Below are 22,500 nucleotides of genomic sequence, written 5' to 3'. Positions count from 1 at the left end.
GTTTACAGACAGATTATTTCACTTATAATTCAGTGTATCACAAATCCAGTGGGTCAGAAGTTTACAAACACTAGGTTGGCTGTGCCTTTAAACAACTTGGACAATGACCAAAAATGATGTCCTGGCTTTAGAATCTTCTGATAGGCTAATTGACATAATTTGAGTCAATTGGAGGTGTACCTGTAGATGTATTTCATGGCCTGCCTTCAAACTCAGTGCCTCTTTGCTTGAGATCATGGGATTTTCAAAAGAAATCAGCCAAGACCTCAGATATAAAATGTCAACCTCAGAAGGACACTGCAGGGCAAATCGTTTTGTAATTTGAAGTGGTACTGATATTCCCTGACCGGGAATCGAACCCGGGCCGCGGCGGTGAGAGCGACGAATCCTAACCACTAGACAACCAGGGAAGGATACTGCAATTCAAATTGTTTCATAATTTGAAATGGTACATACAGTTGAAGTCTGAAGTTTACATACACTTAGGTTGGAGTCATTAAAACTCGTTTGTCAACCATTCCACACATTTCTTGTTAACAAACTATAGTTTTGGCAAGTCGGTTAGGACATCTACTTTGTGCATGACACAAGTAATTTTTCCAAAATTTGTTTACAGACAGATTATTTCACTTATAATTCAGTGTATCACAAATCCAGTGGGTCAGAAGTTTACAAACACTAGGTTGGCTGTGCCTTTAAACAACTTGGACAATGACCAAAAATGATGTCCTGGCTTTAGAATCTTCTGATAGGCTAATTGACATAATTTGAGTCAATTGGAGGTGTACCTGTAGATGTATTTCATGGCCTGCCTTCAAACTCAGTGCCTCTTTGCTTGAGATCATGGGATTTTCAAAAGAAATCAGCCAAGACCTCAGATATAAAATGTCAACCTCAGAAGGAAACTGCAGGGCAAATCGTTTTGTAATTTGAAGTGGTACTGACATTCCCTGACCAGGAATCGAACCCGGGCCGCGGCGGTGAGAGCGCCGAATCCTAACCACTAGACCACCAGGGAAGGATACTGCAGTGCAAATTGGTCCACAATTTGAAATGGTACATACAGTGGGTCAGAAGTTTACAAACACTAGTTTGGCTGTGCCTTTAAACAACTTGGACAATGACCAAAAATGATGTCCTGGCTTTAGAATCTTCTGATAGGCTAATTGACATAATTTGAGTCAATTGGAGGTGTACCTGTAGATGTATTTCATGGCCTGCCTTCAAACTCAGTGCCTCTTTGCTTGAGATCATGGGATTTTCAAAAGAAATCAGCCAAGACCTCAGAAATAAAATGTAGACCTCAGAAGGACACTGCAGGGCAAATCGTTTTGTAACTTGAAGTGGTACTGATATTCCCTGACCGGGAATCGAACCCGGGCCGCGGCGGTGAGAGCGCCGAATCCTAACCACTAGACAACCAGGGAAGAATACTGCAATTCAAATTGTTTCACAATTTGAAATGGTACATACAGTTGAAGTCTGAAGTTTACATACACTTAGGTTGGAGTCATTAAAACTCATTTGTCAACCATTCCACACATTTCTTGTTAACAAACTATAGTTTTGGCAAGTCGGTTAGGACATCTACTTTGTGCATGACACAAGTAATTTTTCCAAAATTTGTTTACAGACAGATTATTTCACTTATAATTCAGTGTATCACAAATCCAGTGGGTCAGAAGTTTACAAACACTAGGTTGGCTGTGCCTTTAAACAACTTGGACAATGACCAAAAATGATGTCCTGGCTTTAGAATCTTCTGATAGGCTAATTGACATAATTTGAGTCAATTGGAGGTGTACCTGTAGATGTATTTCATGGCCTGCCTTCAAACTCAGTGCCTCTTTGCTTGAGATCATGGGATTTTCAAAAGAAATCAGCCAAGACCTCAGATATAAAATGTCAACCTCAGAAGGACACTGCAGGGCAAATCGTTTTGTAATTTGAAGAGGTACTGTTATTCCCTGACCGGGAATCGAACCCGGGCCGCGGCGGTGAGAGCGCCGAATCCTAACCACTAGACCACCAGGGAAGGATACTGCAGTTCAAATTGGTCCACAATTTGAAATGGTACATACAGTCGGTCAGAAGTTTACAAACACTAGTTTGGCTGTGCCTTTAAACAACTTGGACAATGACCAAAAATGATGTCCTGGCTTTAGAATCTTCTGATAGGCTAATTGACATAATTTGAGTCAATTGGAGGTGTACCTGTAGATGTATTTCATGGCCTGCCTTCAAACTCAGTGCCTCTTTGCTTGAGATCATGGGATTTTCAAAAGAAATCAGCCAAGACCTCAGAAATAAAATGTAGACCTCAGAAGGACACTGCAGGGCAAATCGTTTTGTAACTTGAAGTGGTACTGATATTCCCTGACCGGGAATCGAACCCGGGCCGCGGCGGTGAGAGCGCCGAATCCTAACCACTAGACAACCAGGGAAGGATACTGCAATTCAAATTGTTTCACAATTTGAAATGGTACATACAGTTGAAGTCTGAAGTTTACATACACTTAGGTTGGAGTCATTAAAACTCGTTTGTCAACCATTCCACACATTTCTTGTTAACAAACTATAGTTTTGGCAAGTCGGTTAGGACATCTACTTTGTGCATGACACAAGTAATTTTTCCAAAATTTGTTTACAGACAGATTATTTCACTTATAATTCAGTGTATCACAAATCCAGTGGGTCAGAAGTTTACAAACACTAGGTTGGCTGTGCCTTTAAACAACTTGGACAATGACCAAAAATGATGTCCTGGCTTTAGAATCTTCTGATAGGCTAATTGACATAATTTGAGTAAATTGGAGGTGTACCTGTAGATGTATTTCATGGCCTGCCTTCAAACTCAGTGCCTCTTTGCTTGAGATCATGGGATTTTCAAAAGAAATCAGCCAAGACCTCAGAAATAAAATGTAGACCTCAGGAGGACACTGCAGGGCAAATCGTTTTGTAACTTGAAGTGGTACTGATATTCCCTGACATGGAATCGAACCCGGGCCGAGGAGGTGAGAGCGCCGAATCCTAACCACTAGACAACCAGGGAAGGATACTGCAATTCAAATTGTTTCATAATTTGAAATGGAACATACAGTTGAAGTCTGAAGTTTACATACACTTAGGTTGGAGTCATTAAAACTCGTTTGTCAACCATTCCACACATTTCTTGTTAACAAACTATAGTTTTGGCAAGTTGGTTAGGACATCTACTTTGTGCATGACGCAAGTAATTTTTCCAAAATTTGTTTACAGACAGATTATTTCACTTATAATTCAGTGTATCACAAATCCAGTGGGTCAGAAGTTTACAAACACTAGGTTGGCTGTGCCTTTAAACAACTTGGACAATGACCAAAAATGATGTCCTGGCTTTAGAATCTTCTGATAGGCTAATTGACATAATTTGAGTCAATTGGAGGTGTACCTGTAGATGTATTTCATGGCCTGCCTTCAAACTCAGTGCCTCTTTGCTTGAGATCATGGGATTTTCAAAAGAAATCAGCCAAGACCTCAGAAATAAAATGTAGACCTCAGAAGGACACTGCAGGGCAAATCGTTTTGTAATTTGAAGTGGTACTGAAATTCCCTGACCGGGAATCGAACCCGGGCCGCGGCGGTGAGAGCGCCGAATCCTAACCACTAGACAACCAGGGAAGGATACTGCAATTCAAATTGTTTCATAATTTGAAATGGTACATACAGTTGAAGTCTGAAGTTTACTTACACTTAGGTTGGAGTCATTAAAACTCGTTTGTCAACCATTCCACACATTTCTTGTTAACAAACTATAGTTTTGGCAAGTCGGTTAGGACATCTACTTTGTGCATGACACAAGTAATTTTTCCAAAATTTGTTTACAGACAGATTATTTCACTTATAATTCAGTGTATCACAAATCCAGTGGGTCAGAAGTTTACAAACACTAGGTTGGCTGTGCCTTTAAACAACTTGGACAATGACCAAAAATGATGTCCTGGCTTTAGAATCTTCTGATAGGCTAATTGACATAATTTGAGTCAATTGGAGGTGTACCTGTAGATGTATTTCATGGCCTGCCTTCAAAATCAGTGCCTCTTTGCTTGAGATCATGGGATTTTCAAAAGAAATCAGCCAAGACCTCAGAAATAAAATGTAGACCTCAGAAGGACACTGCAGGGCAAATCGTTTTGTAACTTGAAGTGGTACTGATATTCCCTGACCGGGAATCGAACCCGGGCCGCGGAGGTGAGAGCGCCGAATCCTAACCACTAGACAACCAGGGAAGGATACTGCAATTCAAATTGTTTCATAATTTGAAATGGAACATACAGTTGAAGTCTGAAGTTTACATACACTTAGGTTGGAGTCATTAAAACTCGTTTGTCAACCATTCCACACATTTCTTGTTAACAAACTATAGTTTTGGCAAGTCGGTTAGGACATCTACTTTGTGCATGACACAAGTAATTTTTCCAAAATTTGTTTACAGACAGATTATTTCACTTATAATTCAGTGTATCACAAATCCAGTGGGTCAGAAGTTTACAAACACTAGGTTGGCTGTGCCTTTAAACAACTTGGACAATGACCAAAAATGATGTCCTGGCTTTAGAATCTTCTGATAGGCTAATTGACATAATTTGAGTCAATTGGAGGTGTACCTGTAGATGTATTTCATGGCCTGCCTTCAAAATCAGTGCCTCTTTGCTTGAGATCATGGGATTTTCAAAAGAAATCAGCCAAGACCTCAGAAATAAAATGTAGACCTCAGAAGGACACTGCAGGGAAAATCGTTTTGTAACTTGAAGTGGTACTGATATTCCCTGACCGGGAATCGAACCCGGGCCGCGGCGGTGAGAGCGCCGAATCCTAACCACTAGACAACCAGGGAAGGATACTGCAATTCAAATTGTTTCATAATTTGAAATGGAACATACAGTTGAAGTCTGAAGTTTACATACACTTAGGTTGGAGTCATTAAAACTCGTTTGTCAACCATTCCACACATTTCTTGTTAACAAACTATAGTTTTGGCAAGTCGGTTAGGACATCTACTTTGTGCATGACACAAGTAATTTTTCCAAAATTTGTTTACAGACAGATTATTTCACTTATAATTCAGTGTATCACAAATCCAGTGGGTCAGAAGTTTACAAACACTAGGTTGGCTGTGCCTTTAAACAACTTGGACAATGACCAAAAATGATGTCCTGGCTTTAGAATCTTCTGATAGGCTAATTGACATAATTTGAGTCAATTGGAGGTGTACCTGTAGATGTATTTCATGGCCTGCCTTCAAAATCAGTGCCTCTTTGCTTGAGATCATGGGATTTTCAAAAGAAATCAGCCAAGACCTCAGAAATAAAATGTAGACCTCAGAAGGACACTGCAGGGCAAATCGTTTTGTAACTTGAAGTGGTACTGATATTCCCTGACCGGGAATCGAACCCGGGCCGCGGCGGTGAGAGCGCCGAATCCTAACCACTAGACAACCAGGGAAGGATACTGCAATTCAAATTGTTTCATAATTTGAAATGGAACATACAGTTGAAGTCTGAAGTTTACATACACTTAGGTTGGAGTCATTAAAACTCGTTTGTCAACCATTCCACACATTTCTTGTTAACAAACTATAGTTTTGGCAAGTCGGTTAGGACATCTACTTTGTGCATGACACAAGTAATTTTTCCAAAATTTGTTTACAGACAGATTATTTCACTTATAATTCAGTGTATCACAAATCCAGTGGGTCAGAAGTTTACAAACACTAGGTTGGCTGTGCCTTTAAACAACTTGGACAATGACCAAAAATGATGTCCTGGCTTTAGAATCTTCTGATAGGCTAATTGACATAATTTGAGTCAATTGGAGGTGTACCTGTAGATGTATTTCATGGCCTGCCTTCAAAATCAGTGCCTCTTTGCTTGAGATCATGGGATTTTCAAAAGAAATCAGCCAAGACCTCAGAAATAAAATGTAGACCTCAGAAGGACACTGCAGGGCAAATCGTTTTGTAACTTGAAGTGGTACTGATATTCCCTGACCGGGAATCGAACCCGGGCCGCGGCGGTGAGAGCGCCGAATCCTAACCACTAGACAACCAGGGAAGGATACTGCAATTCAAATTGTTTCATAATTTGAAATGGAACATACAGTTGAAGTCTGAAGTTTACATACACTTAGGTTGGAGTCATTAAAACTCGTTTGTCAACCATTCCACACATTTCTTGTTAACAAACTATAGTTTTGGCAAGTCGGTTAGGACATCTACTTTGTGCATGACGCAAGTAATTTTTCCAAAATTTGTTTACAGACAGATTATTTCACTTATAATTCAGTGTATCACAAATCCAGTGGGTCAGAAGTTTACAAACACTAGGTTGGCTGTGCCTTTAAACAACTTGGACAATGACCAAAAATGATGTCCTGGCTTTAGAATCTTCTGATAGGCTAATTGACATAATTTGAGTCAATTGGAGGTGTACCTGTAGATGTATTTCATGGCCTGCCTTCAAAATCAGTGCCTCTTTGCTTGAGATCATGGGATTTTCAAAAGAAATCAGCCAAGACCTCAGAAATAAAATGTAGACCTCAGAAGGACACTGCAGGGCAAATCGTTTTGTAACTTGAAGTGGTACTGATATTCCCTGACCGGGAATCGAACCCGGGCCGCGGCGGTGAGAGCGCCGAATCCTAACCACTAGACAACCAGGGAAGGATACTGCAATTCAAATTGTTTCATAATTTGAAATGGAACATACAGTTGAAGTCTGAAGTTTACATACACTTAGGTTGGAGTCATTAAAACTCGTTTGTCAACCATTCCACACATTTCTTGTTAACAAACTATAGTTTTGGCAAGTCGGTTAGGACATCTACTTTGTGCATGACACAAGTAATTTTTCCAAAATTTGTTTACAGACAGATTATTTCACTTATAATTCAGTGTATCACAAATCCAGTGGGTCAGAAGTTTACAAACACTAGGTTGGCTGTGCCTTTAAACAACTTGGACAATGACCAAAAATGATGTCCTGGCTTTAGAATCTTCTGATAGGCTAATTGACATAATTTGAGTCAATTGGAGGTGTACCTGTAGATGTATTTCATGGCCTGCCTTCAAAATCAGTGCCTCTTTGCTTGAGATCATGGGATTTTCAAAAGAAATCAGCCAAGACCTCAGAAATAAAATGTAGACCTCAGAAGGACACTGCAGGGCAAATCGTTTTGTAACTTGAAGTGGTACTGATATTCCCTGACCGGGAATCGAACCCGGGCCGCGGCGGTGAGAGCGCCGAATCCTAACCACTAGACAACCAGGGAAGGATACTGCAATTCAAATTGTTTCATAATTTGAAATGGAACATACAGTTGAAGTCTGAAGTTTACATACACTTAGGTTGGAGTCATTAAAACTCGTTTGTCAACCATTCCACACATTTCTTGTTAACAAACTATAGTTTTGGCAAGTCGGTTAGGACATCTACTTTGTGCATGACACAAGTAATTTTTCCAAAATTTGTTTACAGACAGATTATTTCACTTATAATTCAGTGTATCACAAATCCAGTGGGTCAGAAGTTTACAAACACTAGGTTGGCTGTGCCTTTAAACAACTTGGACAATGACCAAAAATGATGTCCTGGCTTTAGAATCTTCTGATAGGCTAATTGACATAATTTGAGTCAATTGGAGGTGTACCTGTAGATGTATTTCATGGCCTGCCTTCAAACTCAGTGCCTCTTTGCTTGAGATCATGGGATTTTCAAAAGAAATCAGCCAAGACCTCAGATATAAAATGTCAACCTCAGAAGGACACTGCAGGGCAAATCGTTTTGTAATTTGAAGAGGTACTGTTATTCCCTGACCGGGAATCGAACCCGGGCCGCGGCGGTGAGAGCGCCGAATCCTAACCACTAGACCACCAGGGAAGGATACTGCAGTGCAAATTGGTCCACAATTTGAAATGGTACATACAGTGGGTCAGAAGTTTACAAACACTAGTTTGGCTGTGCCTTTAAACAACTCTACAATGACCAAAAATGATGTCCTGGCTTTAGAATCTTCTGATAGGCTATTTGACATAATTTGAGTCAATTGGAGGTGTACCTGTAGATGTATTTCATGGCCTGCCTTCAAACTCAGTGCCTCTTTGCTTGAGATCATGGGATTTTCAAAAGAAATCAGCCAAGACCTCAGAAATAAAATGTAGACCTCAGAAGGACACTGCAGGGCAAATCGTTTTGTAACTTGAAGTGGTACTGATATTCCCTGACCGGGAATCGAACCCGGGCCGCAGCAGTGAGAGCGCCGAATCCTAACCACTAGACAACCAGGGAAGGAAACTGCAATTCAAATTGTTTCACAATTTGAAATGGAACATACAGTTGAAGTCTGAAGTTTACATACACTTAGGTTGGAGTCATTAAAACTCGTTTGTCAACCATTCCACACATTTCTTGTTAACAAACTATAGTTTTGGCAAGTCGGTTAGGACATCTACTTTGTGCATGACACAAGTAATTTTTCCAAAATTTGTTTACAGACAGATTATTTCACTTATAATTCAGTGTATCACAAATCCAGTGGGTCAGAAGTTTACAAACACTAGGTTGGCTGTGCCTTTAAACAACTTGGACAATGACCAAAAATGATGTCCTGGCTTTAGAATCTTCTGATAGGCTAATTGACATAATTTGAGTCAATTGGAGGTGTACCTGTAGATGTATTTCATGGCCTGCCTTCAAACTCAGTGCCTCTTTGCTTGAGATCATGGGATTTTCAAAAGAAATCAGCCAAGACCTCAGATATAAAATGTGAACCTCAGAAGGACACTGCAGCGCAAATCGTTTTGTAATTTGAAGTGGTACTGATGTTCCTTGACCGGGAATCGAACCCAGGCCACGGCGGTGAGAGCGCCGAATCCTAACCACTAGACCACCAGGGAAGGATACTGCAGTTCAAATTGGTCCACAATTTGAAATGGTACATACAGTCGGTCAGAAGTTTACAAACACTAGTTTGGCTGTGCCTTTAAACAACTTGGACAATGACCAAAAATGATGTCCTGGCTTTAGAATCTTCTGATAGGCTAATTGACATAATTTGAGTCAATTGGAGGTGTACCTGTAGATGTATTTCATGGCCTGCCTTCAAACTCAGTGCCTCTTTGCTTGAGATCATGGGATTTTCAAAAGAAATCAGCCAAGACCTCAGAAATAAAATGTAGACCTCAGAAGGACACTGCAGGGCAAATCGTTTTGTAACTTGAAGTGGTACTGATATTCCCTGACCGGGAATCGAACCCGGGCCGCGGCGGTGAGAGCGCCGAATCCTAACCACTAGACAACCAGGGAAGGATACTGCAATTCAAATTGTTTCATAATTTGAAATGGAACATACAGTTGAAGTCTGAAGTTTACATACACTTAGGTTGGAGTCATTAAAACTCGTTTGTCAACCATTCCACACATTTCTTGTTAACAAACTATAGTTTTGGCAAGTCGGTTAGGACATCTACTTTGTGCATGACACAAGTAATTTTTCCAAAATTTGTTTACAGACAGATTATTTCACTTATAATTCAGTGTATCACAAATCCAGTGGGTCAGAAGTTTACAAACACTAGGTTGGCTGTGCCTTTAAACAACTTGGACAATGACCAAAAATGATGTCCTGGCTTTAGAATCTTCTGATAGGCTAATTGACATAATTTGAGTCAATTGGAGGTATACCTGTAGATGTATTTCATGGCCTGCCTTCAAACTCAGTGCCTCTTTGCTTGAGATCATGGGATTTTCAAAAGAAATCAGCCAAGACCTCAGATATAAAATGTAGACCTCAGAAGGACACTGCAGGGCAAATCATTTTGAAATTTGAAGTGATACTGATATTCCCTGACCAGGAATCGAACCCGGGCCGCGGCGGTGAGAGCACCAAATCCTAACCACTAGACAACCAGGGAAGGATACTGCAATTCAAATTGTTTCACAATTTGAAATGGTACATACAGTTGAAGTCTGAAGTTTACATACACTTAGGTTGGAGTCATTAAAACTCGTTTGTCAACCATTCCACACATTTCTTGTTAACAAACTATAGTTTTGGCAAGTCGGTTAGGACATCTACTTTGTGCATGACACAAGTAATTTTTCCAAAATTTGTTTACAGACAGATTATTTCACTTATAATTCAGTGTATCACAAATCCAGTGGGTCAGAAGTTTACAAACACTAGGTTGGCTGTGCCTTTAAACAACTTGGACAATGACCAAAAATGATGTCCTGGCTTTAGAATCTTCTGATAGGCTAATTGACATAATTTGAGTAAATTGGAGGTGTACCTGTAGATGTATTTCATGGCCTGCCTTCAAACTCAGTGCCTCTTTGCTTGAGATCATGGGATTTTCAAAAGAAATCAGCCAAGACCTCAGAAATAAAATGTAGACCTCAGGAGGACACTGCAGGGCAAATCGTTTTGTAACTTGAAGTGGTACTGATATTCCCTGACCGGGAATCGAACCCGGGCCGAGGAGGTGAGAGCGCCGAATCCTAACCACTAGACAACCAGGGAAGGATACTGCAATTCAAATTGTTTCATAATTTGAAATGGAACATACAGTTGAAGTCTGAAGTTTACATACACTTAGGTTGGAGTCATTAAAACTCGTTTGTCAACCATTCCACACATTTCTTGTTAACAAACTATAGTTTTGGCAAGTCGGTTAGGACATCTACTTTGTGCATGACGCAAGTAATTTTTCCAAAATTTGTTTACAGACAGATTATTTCACTTATAATTCAGTGTATCACAAATCCAGTGGGTCAGAAGTTTACAAACACTAGGTTGGCTGTGCCTTTAAACAACTTGGACAATGACCAAAAATGATGTCCTGGCTTTAGAATCTTCTGATAGGCTAATTGACATAATTTGAGTCAATTGGAGGTGTACCTGTAGATGTATTTCATGGCCTGCCTTCAAACTCAGTGCCTCTTTGCTTGAGATCATGGGATTTTCAAAAGAAATCAGCCAAGACCTCAGAAATAAAATGTAGACCTCAGAAGGACACTGCAGGGCAAATCGTTTTGTAATTTGAAGTGGTACTGAAATTCCCTGACCGGGAATCGAACCCGGGCCGCGGCGGTGAGAGCGCCGAATCCTAACCACTAGACAACCAGGGAAGGATACTGCAATTCAAATTGTTTCATAATTTGAAATGGTACATACAGTTGAAGTCTGAAGTTTACTTACACTTAGGTTGGAGTCATTAAAACTCGTTTGTCAACCATTCCACACATTTCTTGTTAACAAACTATAGTTTTGGCAAGTCGGTTAGGACATCTACTTTGTGCATGACACAAGTAATTTTTCCAAAATTTGTTTACAGACAGATTATTTCACTTATAATTCAGTGTATCACAAATCCAGTGGGTCAGAAGTTTACAAACACTAGGTTGGCTGTGCCTTTAAACAACTTGGACAATGACCAAAAATGATGTCCTGGCTTTAGAATCTTCTGATAGGCTAATTGACATAATTTGAGTCAATTGGAGGTGTACCTGTAGATGTATTTCATGGCCTGCCTTCAAAATCAGTGCCTCTTTGCTTGAGATCATGGGATTTTCAAAAGAAATCAGCCAAGACCTCAGAAATAAAATGTAGACCTCAGAAGGACACTGCAGGGCAAATCGTTTTGTAACTTGAAGTGGTACTGATATTCCCTGACCGGGAATCGAACCCGGGCCGCGGCGGTGAGAGCGCCGAATCCTAACCACTAGACAACCAGGGAAGGATACTGCAATTCAAATTGTTTCATAATTTGAAATGGAACATACAGTTGAAGTCTGAAGTTTACATACACTTAGGTTGGAGTCATTAAAACTCGTTTGTCAACCATTCCACACATTTCTTGTTAACAAACTATAGTTTTGGCAAGTCGGTTAGGACATCTACTTTGTGCATGACACAAGTAATTTTTCCAAAATTTGTTTACAGACAGATTATTTCACTTATAATTCAGTGTATCACAAATCCAGTGGGTCAGAAGTTTACAAACACTAGGTTGGCTGTGCCTTTAAACAACTCTACAATGACCAAAAATGATGTCCTGGCTTTAGAATCTTCTGATAGGCTATTTGACATAATTTGAGTCAATTGGAGGTGTACCTGTAGATGTATTTCATGGCCTGCCTTCAAACTCAGTGCCTCTTTGCTTGAGATCATGGGATTTTCAAAAGAAATCAGCCAAGACCTCAGAAATAAAATGTAGACCTCAGAAGGACACTGCAGGGCAAATCGTTTTGTAACTTGAAGTGGTACTGATATTCCCTGACCGGGAATCGAACCCGGGCCGCGGCGGTGAGAGCGCCGAATCCTAACCACTAGACAACCAGGGAAGGATACTGCAATTCAAATTGTTTCACAATTTGAAATGGAACATACAGTTGAAGTCTGAAGTTTACATACACTTAGGTTGGAGTCATTAAAACTCGTTTGTCAACCATTCCACACATTTCTTGTTAACAAACTATAGTTTTGGCAAGTCGGTTAGGACATCTACTTTGTGCATGACACAAGTAATTTTTCCAAAATTTGTTTACAGACAGATTATTTCACTTATAATTCAGTGTATCACAAATCCAGTGGGTCAGAAGTTTACAAACACTAGGTTGGCTGTGCCTTTAAACAACTTGGACAATGACCAAAAATGATGTCCTGGCTTTAGAATCTTCTGATAGGCTAATTGACATAATTTGAGTCAATTGGAGGTGTACCTGTAGATGTATTTCATGGCCTGCCTTCAAACTCAGTGCCTCTTTGCTTGAGATCATGGGATTTTCAAAAGAAATCAGCCAAGACCTCAGATATAAAATGTGAACCTCAGAAGGACACTGCAGCGCAAATCGTTTTGTAATTTGAAGTGGTACTGATGTTCCTTGACCGGGAATCGAACCCAGGCCACGGCGGTGAGAGCGCCGAATCCTAACCACTAGACCACCAGGGAAGGATACTGCAGTTCAAATTGGTCCACAATTTGAAATGGTACATACAGTCGGTCAGAAGTTTACAAACACTAGTTTGGCTGTGCCTTTAAACAACTTGGACAATGACCAAAAATGATGTCCTGGCTTTAGAATCTTCTGATAGGCTAATTGACATAATTTGAGTCAATTGGAGGTGTACCTGTAGATGTATTTCATGGCCTGCCTTCAAACTCAGTGCCTCTTTGCTTGAGATCATGGGATTTTCAAAAGAAATCAGCCAAGACCTCAGAAATAAAATGTAGACCTCAGAAGGACACTGCAGGGCAAATCGTTTTGTAACTTGAAGTGGTACTGATATTCCCTGACCGGGAATCGAACCCGGGCCGCGGCGGTGAGAGCGCCGAATCCTAACCACTAGACAACCAGGGAAGGATACTGCAATTCAAATTGTTTCATAATTTGAAATGGAACATACAGTTGAAGTCTGAAGTTTACATACACTTAGGTTGGAGTCATTAAAACTCGTTTGTCAACCATTCCACACATTTCTTGTTAACAAACTATAGTTTTGGCAAGTCGGTTAGGACATCTACTTTGTGCATGACACAAGTAATTTTTCCAAAATTTGTTTACAGACAGATTATTTCACTTATAATTCAGTGTATCACAAATCCAGTGGGTCAGAAGTTTACAAACACTAGGTTGGCTGTGCCTTTAAACAACTTGGACAATGACCAAAAATGATGTCCTGGCTTTAGAATCTTCTGATAGGCTAATTGACATAATTTGAGTCAATTGGAGGTATACCTGTAGATGTATTTCATGGCCTGCCTTCAAACTCAGTGCCTCTTTGCTTGAGATCATGGGATTTTCAAAAGAAATCAGCCAAGACCTCAGATATAAAATGTAGACCTCAGAAGGACACTGCAGGGCAAATCATTTTGAAATTTGAAGTGATACTGATATTCCCTGACCAGGAATCGAACCCGGGCCGCGGCGGTGAGAGCACCAAATCCTAACCACTAGACAACCAGGGAAGGATACTGCAATTCAAATTGTTTCACAATTTGAAATGGTACATACAGTTGAAGTCTGAAGTTTACATACACTTAGGTTGGAGTCATTAAAACTCGTTTGTCAACCATTCCACACATTTCTTGTTAACAAACTATAGTTTTGGCAAGTCGGTTAGGACATCTACTTTGTGCATGACACAAGTAATTTTTCCAAAATTTGTTTACAGACAGATTATTTCACTTATAATTCAGTGTATCACAAATCCAGTGGGTCAGAAGTTTACAAACACTAGGTTGGCTGTGCCTTTAAACAACTTGGACAATGACCAAAAATGATGTCCTGGCTTTAGAATCTTCTGATAGGCTAATTGACATAATTTGAGTAAATTGGAGGTGTACCTGTAGATGTATTTCATGGCCTGCCTTCAAACTCAGTGCCTCTTTGCTTGAGATCATGGGATTTTCAAAAGAAATCAGCCAAGACCTCAGAAATAAAATGTAGACCTCAGGAGGACACTGCAGGGCAAATCGTTTTGTAACTTGAAGTGGTACTGATATTCCCTGACCGGGAATCGAACCCGGGCCGAGGAGGTGAGAGCGCCGAATCCTAACCACTAGACAACCAGGGAAGGATACTGCAATTCAAATTGTTTCATAATTTGAAATGGAACATACAGTTGAAGTCTGAAGTTTACATACACTTAGGTTGGAGTCATTAAAACTCGTTTGTCAACCATTCCACACATTTCTTGTTAACAAACTATAGTTTTGGCAAGTCGGTTAGGACATCTACTTTGTGCATGACGCAAGTAATTTTTCCAAAATTTGTTTACAGACAGATTATTTCACTTATAATTCAGTGTATCACAAATCCAGTGGGTCAGAAGTTTACAAACACTAGGTTGGCTGTGCCTTTAAACAACTTGGACAATGACCAAAAATGATGTCCTGGCTTTAGAATCTTCTGATAGGCTAATTGACATAATTTGAGTCAATTGGAGGTGTACCTGTAGATGTATTTCATGGCCTGCCTTCAAACTCAGTGCCTCTTTGCTTGAGATCATGGGATTTTCAAAAGAAATCAGCCAAGACCTCAGAAATAAAATGTAGACCTCAGAAGGACACTGCAGGGCAAATCGTTTTGTAATTTGAAGTGGTACTGAAATTCCCTGACCGGGAATCGAACCCGGGCCGCGGCGGTGAGAGCGCCGAATCCTAACCACTAGACAACCAGGGAAGGATACTGCAATTCAAATTGTTTCATAATTTGAAATGGTACATACAGTTGAAGTCTGAAGTTTACTTACACTTAGGTTGGAGTCATTAAAACTCGTTTGTCAACCATTCCACACATTTCTTGTTAACAAACTATAGTTTTGGCAAGTCGGTTAGGACATCTACTTTGTGCATGACACAAGTAATTTTTCCAAAATTTGTTTACAGACAGATTATTTCACTTATAATTCAGTGTATCACAAATCCAGTGGGTCAGAAGTTTACAAACACTAGGTTGGCTGTGCCTTTAAACAACTTGGACAATGACCAAAAATGATGTCCTGGCTTTAGAATCTTCTGATAGGCTAATTGACATAATTTGAGTCAATTGGAGGTGTACCTGTAGATGTATTTCATGGCCTGCCTTCAAAATCAGTGCCTCTTTGCTTGAGATCATGGGATTTTCAAAAGAAATCAGCCAAGACCTCAGAAATAAAATGTAGACCTCAGAAGGACACTGCAGGGCAAATCGTTTTGTAACTTGAAGTGGTACTGATATTCCCTGACCGGGAATCGAACCCGGGCCGCGGCGGTGAGAGCGCCGAATCCTAACCACTAGACAACCAGGGAAGGATACTGCAATTCAAATTGTTTCATAATTTGAAATGGAACATACAGTTGAAGTCTGAAGTTTACATACACTTAGGTTGGAGTCATTAAAACTCGTTTGTCAACCATTCCACACATTTCTTGTTAACAAACTATAGTTTTGGCAAGTCGGTTAGGACATCTACTTTGTGCATGACACAAGTAATTTTTCCAAAATTTGTTTACAGACAGATTATTTCACTTATAATTCAGTGTATCACAAATCCAGTGGGTCAGAAGTTTACAAACACTAGGTTGGCTGTGCCTTTAAACAACTTGGACAATGACCAAAAATGATGTCCTGGCTTTAGAATCTTCTGATAGGCTAATTGACATAATTTGAGTCAATTGGAGGTGTACCTGTAGATGTATTTCATGGCCTGCCTTCAAAATCAGTGCCTCTTTGCTTGAGATCATGGGATTTTCAAAAGAAATCAGCCAAGACCTCAGAAATAAAATGTAGACCTCAGAAGGACACTGCAGGGCAAATCGTTTTGTAACTTGAAGTGGTACTGATATTCCCTGACCGGGAATCGAACCCGGGCCGCGGCGGTGAGAGCGCCGAATCCTAACCACTAGACAACCAGGGAAGGATACTGCAATTCAAATTGTTTCATAATTTGAAATGGAACATACAGTTGAAGTCTGAAGTTTACATACACTTAGGTTGGAGTCATTAAAACTCGTTTGTCAACCATTCCACACATTTCTTGTTAACAAACTATAGTTTTGGCAAGTCGGTTAGGACATCTACTTTGTGCATGACGCAAGTAATTTTTCCAAAATTTGTTTACAGACAGATTATTTCACTTATAATTCAGTGTATCACAAATCCAGTGGGTCAGAAGTTTACAAACACTAGGTTGGCTGTGCCTTTAAACAACTTGGACAATGACCAAAAATGATGTCCTGGCTTTAGAATCTTCTGATAGGCTAATTGACATAATTTGAGTCAATTGGAGGTGTACCTGTAGATGTATTTCATGGCCTGCCTTCAAACTCAGTGCCTCTTTGCTTGAGATCATGGGATTTTCAAAAGAAATCAGCCAAGACCTCAGAAATAAAATGTAGACCTCAGAAGGACACTGCAGGGCAAATCGTTTTGTAATTTGAAGTGGTACTGATATTCCCTGACCGGGAATCGAACCCGGGCCGCGGCGGTGAGAGCGCCGAATCCTAACCACTAGACAACCAGGGAAGGATACTGCAATTCAAATTGTTTCACAATTTGAAATGGTACATACAGTTGAAGTCTGAAGTTTACATACACTTAGGTTGGAGTCATTAAAACTCGTTTGTCAACCATTCCACACATTTCTTGTTAACAAACTATAGTTTTGGCAAGTCGGTTAGGACATCTACTTTGTGCATGACACAAGTAATTTTTCCAAAATTTGTTTACAGACAGATTATTTCACTTATAATTCAGTGTATCACAAATCCAGTGGGTCAGAAGTTTACAAACACTAGGTTGGCTGTGCCTTTAAACAACTTGGACAATGACCAAAAATGATGTCCTGGCTTTAGAATCTTCTGATAGGCTAATTGACATAATTTGAGTCAATTGGAGGTGTACCTGTAGATGTATTTCATGGCCTGCCTTCAAAATCAGTGCCTCTTTGCTTGAGATCATGGGATTTTCAAAAGAAATCAGCCAAGACCTCAGAAATAAAATGTAGACCTCAGAAGGACACTGCAGGGCAAATCGTTTTGTAACTTGAAGTGGTACTGATATTCCCTGACCGGGAATCGAACCCGGGCCGCGGCGGTGAGAGCGCCGAATCCTAACCACTAGACAACATGGAAGGATACTGCAATTCAAATTGTTTCATAATTTGAAATGGAACATACAGTTGAAGTCTGAAGTTTACATACACTTAGGTTGGAGTCATTAAAACTCGTTTGTCAACCATTCCACACATTTCTTGTTAACAAACTATAGTTTTGGCAAGTCGGTTAGGACATCTACTTTGTGCATGACACAAGTAATTTTTCCAAAATTTGTTTACAGACAGATTATTTCACTTATAATTCAGTGTATCACAAATCCAGTGGGTCAGAAGTTTACAAACACTAGGTTGGCTGTGCCTTTAAACAACTTGGACAATGACCAAAAATGATGTCCTGGCTTTAGAATCTTCTGATAGGCTAATTGACATAATTTGAGTCAATTGGAGGTGTACCTGTAGATGTATTTCATGGCCTGCCTTCAAAATCAGTGCCTCTTTGCTTGAGATCATGGGATTTTCAAAAGAAATCAGCCAAGACCTCAGAAATAAAATGTAGACCTCAGAAGGACACTGCAGGGCAAATCGTTTTGTAACTTGAAGTGGTACTGATATTCCCTGACCGGGAATCGAACCCGGGCCGCGGCGGTGAGAGCGCCGAATCCTAACCACTAGACAACCAGGGAAGGATACTGCAATTCAAATTGTTTCATAATTTGAAATGGAACATACAGTTGAAGTCTGAAGTTTACATACACTTAGGTTGGAGTCATTAAAACTCGTTTGTCAACCATTCCACACATTTCTTGTTAACAAACTATAGTTTTGGCAAGTCGGTTAGGACATCTACTTTGTGCATGACGCAAGTAATTTTTCCAAAATTTGTTTACAGACAGATTATTTCACTTATAATTCAGTGTATCACAAATCCAGTGGGTCAGAAGTTTACAAACACTAGGTTGGCTGTGCCTTTAAACAACTTGGACAATGACCAAAAATGATGTCCTGGCTTTAGAATCTTCTGATAGGCTAATTGACATAATTTGAGTCAATTGGAGGTGTACCTGTAGATGTATTTCATGGCCTGCCTTCAAAATCAGTGCCTCTTTGCTTGAGATCATGGGATTTTCAAAAGAAATCAGCCAAGACCTCAGAAATAAAATGTAGACCTCAGAAGGACACTGCAGGGCAAATCGTTTTGTAACTTGAAGTGGTACTGATATTCCCTGACCGGGAATCGAACCCGGGCCGCGGCGGTGAGAGCGCCGAATCCTAACCACTAGACAACCAGGGAAGGATACTGCAATTCAAATTGTTTCATAATTTGAAATGGAACATACAGTTGAAGTCTGAAGTTTACATACACTTAGGTTGGAGTCATTAAAACTCGTTTGTCAACCATTCCACACATTTCTTGTTAACAAACTATAGTTTTGGCAAGTCGGTTAGGACATCTACTTTGTGCATGACACAAGTAATTTTTCCAAAATTTGTTTACAGACAGATTATTTCACTTATAATTCAGTGTATCACAAATCCAGTGGGTCAGAAGTTTACAAACACTAGGTTGGCTGTGCCTTTAAACAACTTGGACAATGACCAAAAATGATGTCCTGGCTTTAGAATCTTCTGATAGGCTAATTGACATAATTTGAGTCAATTGGAGGTGTACCTGTAGATGTATTTCATGGCCTGCCTTCAAAATCAGTGCCTCTTTGCTTGAGATCATGGGATTTTCAAAAGAAATCAGCCAAGACCTCAGAAATAAAATGTAGACCTCAGAAGGACACTGCAGGGCAAATCGTTTTGTAACTTGAAGTGGTACTGATATTCCCTGACCGGGAATCGAACCCGGGCCGCGGCGGTGAGAGCGCCGAATCCTAACCACTAGACAACCAGGGAAGGATACTGCAATTCAAATTGTTTCATAATTTGAAATGGAACATACAGTTGAAGTCTGAAGTTTACATACACTTAGGTTGGAGTCATTAAAACTCGTTTGTCAACCATTCCACACATTTCTTGTTAACAAACTATAGTTTTGGCAAGTCGGTTAGGACATCTACTTTGTGCATGACACAAGTAATTTTTCCAAAATTTGTTTACAGACAGATTATTTCACTTATAATTCAGTGTATCACAAATCCAGTGGGTCAGAAGTTTACAAACACTAGGTTGGCTGTGCCTTTAAACAACTTGGACAATGACCAAAAATGATGTCCTGGCTTTAGAATCTTCTGATAGGCTAATTGACATAATTTGAGTCAATTGGAGGTGTACCTGTAGATGTATTTCATGGCCTGCCTTCAAACTCAGTGCCTCTTTGCTTGAGATCATGGGATTTTCAAAAGAAATCAGCCAAGACCTCAGATATAAAATGTGAACCTCAGAAGGACACTGCAGGGCAAATCGTTTTGTAATTTGAAGTGGTACTGATGTTCCCTGACCGGGAATCGAACCCGGGCCGCGGCGGTGAGAGCGCCGAATCCTAACCACTAGACCACCAGGGAAGGATACTGCAGTTCAAATTGGTCCACAATTTGAAATGGTACATACAGTCGGTCAGAAGTTTACAAACACTAGTTTGGCTGTGCCTTTAAACAACTTGGACAATGACCAAAAATGATGTCCTGGCTTTAGAATCTTCTGATAGGCTAATTGACATAATTTGAGTCAATTGGAGGTGTACCTGTAGATGTATTTCATGGCCTGCCTTCAAACTCAGTGCCTCTTTGCTTGAGATCATGGGATTTTCAAAAGAAATCAGCCAAGACCTCAGAAATAAAATGTAGACCTCAGAAGGACACTGCAGGGCAAATCGTTTTGTAACTTGAAGTGGTACTGATATTCCCTGACCGGGAATCGAACCCGGGCCGCGGCGGTGAGAGCGCCGAATCCTAACCACTAGACAACCAGGGAAGGATACTGCAATTCAAATTGTTTCATAATTTGAAATGGAACATACAGTTGAAGTCTGAAGTTTACATACACTTAGGTTGGAGTCATTAAAACTCGTTTGTCAACCATTCCACACATTTCTTGTTAACAAACTATAGTTTTGGCAAGTCGGTTAGGACATCTACTTTGTGCATGACACAAGTAATTTTTCCAAAATTTGTTTACAGACAGATTATTTCACTTATAATTCAGTGTATCACAAATCCAGTGGGTCAGAAGTTTACAAACACTAGGTTGGCTGTGCCTTTAAACAACTTGGACAATGACCAAAAATGATGTCCTGGCTTTAGAATCTTCTGATGGGCTAATTGACATAATTTGAGTCAATTGGAGGTATACCTGTAGATGTATTTCATGGCCTGCCTTCAAACTCAGTGCCTCTTTGCTTGAGATCATGGGATTTTCAAAAGAAATCAGCCAAGACCTCAGATATAAAATGTAGACCTCAGAAGGACACTGCAGGGCAAATCATTTTGAAATTTGAAGTGATACTGATATTCCCTGACCAGGAATCGAACCCGGGCCGCGGCGGTGAGAGCACCAAATCCTAACCACTAGACAACCAGGGAAGGATACTGCAATTCAAATTGTTTCACAATTTGAAATGGTACATACAGTTGAAGTCTGAAATTTACATACACTTAGGTTGGAGTCATTAAAACTCGTTTGTCAACCATTCCACACATTTCTTGTTAACAAACTATAGTTTTGGCAAGTCGGTTAGGACATCTACTTTGTGCATGACACAAGTAATTTTTCCAAAATTTGTTTACAGACAGATTATTTCACTTATAATTCAGTGTATCACAAATCCAGTGGGTCAGAAGTTTACAAACACTAGGTTGGCTGTGCCTTTAAACAACTTGGACAATGACCAAAAATGATGTCCTGGCTTTAGAATCTTCTGATAGGCTAATTGACATAATTTGAGTAAATTGGAGGTGTACCTGTAGATGTATTTCATGGCCTGCCTTCAAACTCAGTGCCTCTTTGCTTGAGATCATGGGATTTTCAAAAGAAATCAGCCAAGACCTCAGAAATAAAATGTAGACCTCAGGAGGACACTGCAGGGCAAATCGTTTTGTAACTTGAAGTGGTACTGATATTCCCTGACCGGGAATCGAACCCGGGCCGAGGAGGTGAGAGCGCCGAATCCTAACCACTAGACAACCAGGGAAGGATACTGCAATTCAAATTGTTTCATAATTTGAAATGGAACATACAGTTGAAGTCTGAAGTTTACATACACTTAGGTTGGAGTCATTAAAACTCGTTTGTCAACCATTCCACACATTTTTTGTTAACAAACTATAGTTTTGGCAAGTCGGTTAGGACATCTACTTTGTGCATGACGCAAGTAATTTTTCCAAAATTTGTTTACAGACAGATTATTTCACTTATAATTCAGTGTATCACAAATCCAGTGGGTCAGAAGTTTACAAACACTAGGTTTGCTGTGCCTTTAAACAACTTGGACAATGACCAAAAATGATGTCCTGGCTTTAGAATCTTCTGATAGGCTAATTGACATAATTTGAGTCAATTGGAGGTGTACCTGTAGATGTATTTCATGGCCTGCCTTCAAACTCAGTGCCTCTTTGCTTGAGATCATGGGATTTTCAAAAGAAATCAGCCAAGACCTCAGAAATAAAATGTAGACCTCAGAAGGACACTGCAGGGCAAATCGTTTTGTAATTTGAAGTGGTACTGAAATTCCCTGACCGGGAATCGAACCCGGGCCGCGGCGGTGAGAGCGCCGAATCCTAACCACTAGACAACCAGGGAAGGATACTGCAATTCAAATTGTTTCATAATTTGAAATGGAACATACAGTTGAAGTCTGAAGTTTACATACACTTAGGTTGGAGTCATTAAAACTCGTTTGTCAACCATTCCACACATTTCTTGTTAACAAACTATAGTTTTGGCAAGTCGGTTAGGACATCTACTTTGTGCATGACGCAAGTA

At 40.0% G+C, this 22,500-nt stretch overlaps 28 non-coding genes across 28 annotated transcripts; all 28 read right to left on the bottom strand.

The window, feature by feature from the left end:
• Nucleotides 1-946: 946 nt before the first annotated feature.
• On the bottom strand, nucleotides 947-1,018 carry trnae-cuc (transfer RNA glutamic acid (anticodon CUC)). The gene has a single exon. It is a non-coding gene; the product is annotated as a tRNA-Glu (tRNA).
• Nucleotides 1,019-1,355: 337 nt separating this feature from the next.
• Nucleotides 1,356-1,427, bottom strand: trnae-cuc (transfer RNA glutamic acid (anticodon CUC)). Its single transcript has one exon. It is a non-coding gene; the product is annotated as a tRNA-Glu (tRNA).
• Nucleotides 1,428-1,963: 536 nt separating this feature from the next.
• Nucleotides 1,964-2,035, bottom strand: trnae-cuc (transfer RNA glutamic acid (anticodon CUC)). Its single transcript has one exon. It is a non-coding gene; the product is annotated as a tRNA-Glu (tRNA).
• Nucleotides 2,036-2,372: 337 nt separating this feature from the next.
• trnae-cuc (transfer RNA glutamic acid (anticodon CUC)) lies at nucleotides 2,373-2,444 on the bottom strand. The gene has a single exon. It is a non-coding gene; the product is annotated as a tRNA-Glu (tRNA).
• Nucleotides 2,445-3,588: 1,144 nt separating this feature from the next.
• On the bottom strand, nucleotides 3,589-3,660 carry trnae-cuc (transfer RNA glutamic acid (anticodon CUC)). The gene has a single exon. It is a non-coding gene; the product is annotated as a tRNA-Glu (tRNA).
• Nucleotides 3,661-4,804: 1,144 nt separating this feature from the next.
• trnae-cuc (transfer RNA glutamic acid (anticodon CUC)) lies at nucleotides 4,805-4,876 on the bottom strand. The gene has a single exon. It is a non-coding gene; the product is annotated as a tRNA-Glu (tRNA).
• Nucleotides 4,877-5,412: 536 nt separating this feature from the next.
• Nucleotides 5,413-5,484, bottom strand: trnae-cuc (transfer RNA glutamic acid (anticodon CUC)). Its single transcript has one exon. It is a non-coding gene; the product is annotated as a tRNA-Glu (tRNA).
• Nucleotides 5,485-6,020: 536 nt separating this feature from the next.
• trnae-cuc (transfer RNA glutamic acid (anticodon CUC)) lies at nucleotides 6,021-6,092 on the bottom strand. Its single transcript has one exon. It is a non-coding gene; the product is annotated as a tRNA-Glu (tRNA).
• A 536-nt stretch (nucleotides 6,093-6,628) lies between these two features.
• Nucleotides 6,629-6,700, bottom strand: trnae-cuc (transfer RNA glutamic acid (anticodon CUC)). Its single transcript has one exon. It is a non-coding gene; the product is annotated as a tRNA-Glu (tRNA).
• A 536-nt stretch (nucleotides 6,701-7,236) lies between these two features.
• Nucleotides 7,237-7,308, bottom strand: trnae-cuc (transfer RNA glutamic acid (anticodon CUC)). Its single transcript has one exon. It is a non-coding gene; the product is annotated as a tRNA-Glu (tRNA).
• A 536-nt stretch (nucleotides 7,309-7,844) lies between these two features.
• trnae-cuc (transfer RNA glutamic acid (anticodon CUC)) lies at nucleotides 7,845-7,916 on the bottom strand. Its single transcript has one exon. It is a non-coding gene; the product is annotated as a tRNA-Glu (tRNA).
• Nucleotides 7,917-8,860: 944 nt separating this feature from the next.
• On the bottom strand, nucleotides 8,861-8,932 carry trnae-cuc (transfer RNA glutamic acid (anticodon CUC)). Its single transcript has one exon. It is a non-coding gene; the product is annotated as a tRNA-Glu (tRNA).
• Nucleotides 8,933-9,269: 337 nt separating this feature from the next.
• On the bottom strand, nucleotides 9,270-9,341 carry trnae-cuc (transfer RNA glutamic acid (anticodon CUC)). The gene has a single exon. It is a non-coding gene; the product is annotated as a tRNA-Glu (tRNA).
• A 1,752-nt stretch (nucleotides 9,342-11,093) lies between these two features.
• On the bottom strand, nucleotides 11,094-11,165 carry trnae-cuc (transfer RNA glutamic acid (anticodon CUC)). The gene has a single exon. It is a non-coding gene; the product is annotated as a tRNA-Glu (tRNA).
• Nucleotides 11,166-11,701: 536 nt separating this feature from the next.
• trnae-cuc (transfer RNA glutamic acid (anticodon CUC)) lies at nucleotides 11,702-11,773 on the bottom strand. The gene has a single exon. It is a non-coding gene; the product is annotated as a tRNA-Glu (tRNA).
• Nucleotides 11,774-12,308: 535 nt separating this feature from the next.
• trnae-cuc (transfer RNA glutamic acid (anticodon CUC)) lies at nucleotides 12,309-12,380 on the bottom strand. Its single transcript has one exon. It is a non-coding gene; the product is annotated as a tRNA-Glu (tRNA).
• A 536-nt stretch (nucleotides 12,381-12,916) lies between these two features.
• On the bottom strand, nucleotides 12,917-12,988 carry trnae-cuc (transfer RNA glutamic acid (anticodon CUC)). Its single transcript has one exon. It is a non-coding gene; the product is annotated as a tRNA-Glu (tRNA).
• Nucleotides 12,989-13,325: 337 nt separating this feature from the next.
• Nucleotides 13,326-13,397, bottom strand: trnae-cuc (transfer RNA glutamic acid (anticodon CUC)). The gene has a single exon. It is a non-coding gene; the product is annotated as a tRNA-Glu (tRNA).
• Nucleotides 13,398-15,149: 1,752 nt separating this feature from the next.
• trnae-cuc (transfer RNA glutamic acid (anticodon CUC)) lies at nucleotides 15,150-15,221 on the bottom strand. The gene has a single exon. It is a non-coding gene; the product is annotated as a tRNA-Glu (tRNA).
• Nucleotides 15,222-15,757: 536 nt separating this feature from the next.
• On the bottom strand, nucleotides 15,758-15,829 carry trnae-cuc (transfer RNA glutamic acid (anticodon CUC)). Its single transcript has one exon. It is a non-coding gene; the product is annotated as a tRNA-Glu (tRNA).
• A 536-nt stretch (nucleotides 15,830-16,365) lies between these two features.
• trnae-cuc (transfer RNA glutamic acid (anticodon CUC)) lies at nucleotides 16,366-16,437 on the bottom strand. The gene has a single exon. It is a non-coding gene; the product is annotated as a tRNA-Glu (tRNA).
• A 536-nt stretch (nucleotides 16,438-16,973) lies between these two features.
• On the bottom strand, nucleotides 16,974-17,045 carry trnae-cuc (transfer RNA glutamic acid (anticodon CUC)). The gene has a single exon. It is a non-coding gene; the product is annotated as a tRNA-Glu (tRNA).
• Nucleotides 17,046-18,188: 1,143 nt separating this feature from the next.
• Nucleotides 18,189-18,260, bottom strand: trnae-cuc (transfer RNA glutamic acid (anticodon CUC)). The gene has a single exon. It is a non-coding gene; the product is annotated as a tRNA-Glu (tRNA).
• A 536-nt stretch (nucleotides 18,261-18,796) lies between these two features.
• On the bottom strand, nucleotides 18,797-18,868 carry trnae-cuc (transfer RNA glutamic acid (anticodon CUC)). Its single transcript has one exon. It is a non-coding gene; the product is annotated as a tRNA-Glu (tRNA).
• A 536-nt stretch (nucleotides 18,869-19,404) lies between these two features.
• trnae-cuc (transfer RNA glutamic acid (anticodon CUC)) lies at nucleotides 19,405-19,476 on the bottom strand. The gene has a single exon. It is a non-coding gene; the product is annotated as a tRNA-Glu (tRNA).
• A 536-nt stretch (nucleotides 19,477-20,012) lies between these two features.
• trnae-cuc (transfer RNA glutamic acid (anticodon CUC)) lies at nucleotides 20,013-20,084 on the bottom strand. Its single transcript has one exon. It is a non-coding gene; the product is annotated as a tRNA-Glu (tRNA).
• Nucleotides 20,085-20,421: 337 nt separating this feature from the next.
• On the bottom strand, nucleotides 20,422-20,493 carry trnae-cuc (transfer RNA glutamic acid (anticodon CUC)). Its single transcript has one exon. It is a non-coding gene; the product is annotated as a tRNA-Glu (tRNA).
• A 1,752-nt stretch (nucleotides 20,494-22,245) lies between these two features.
• On the bottom strand, nucleotides 22,246-22,317 carry trnae-cuc (transfer RNA glutamic acid (anticodon CUC)). The gene has a single exon. It is a non-coding gene; the product is annotated as a tRNA-Glu (tRNA).
• Nucleotides 22,318-22,500: the final 183 nt, after the last annotated feature.

The sequence above is a fragment of the Salvelinus fontinalis genome, unplaced genomic scaffold (assembly GCF_029448725.1).
Source record: "Salvelinus fontinalis isolate EN_2023a unplaced genomic scaffold, ASM2944872v1 scaffold_0162, whole genome shotgun sequence".
Lineage (NCBI taxonomy): Eukaryota > Metazoa > Chordata > Actinopteri > Salmoniformes > Salmonidae > Salvelinus > Salvelinus fontinalis.
The sequence above is the reverse complement of the archived record's forward strand: the minus strand, read 5'-3'. Positions and strand labels throughout refer to the sequence as shown.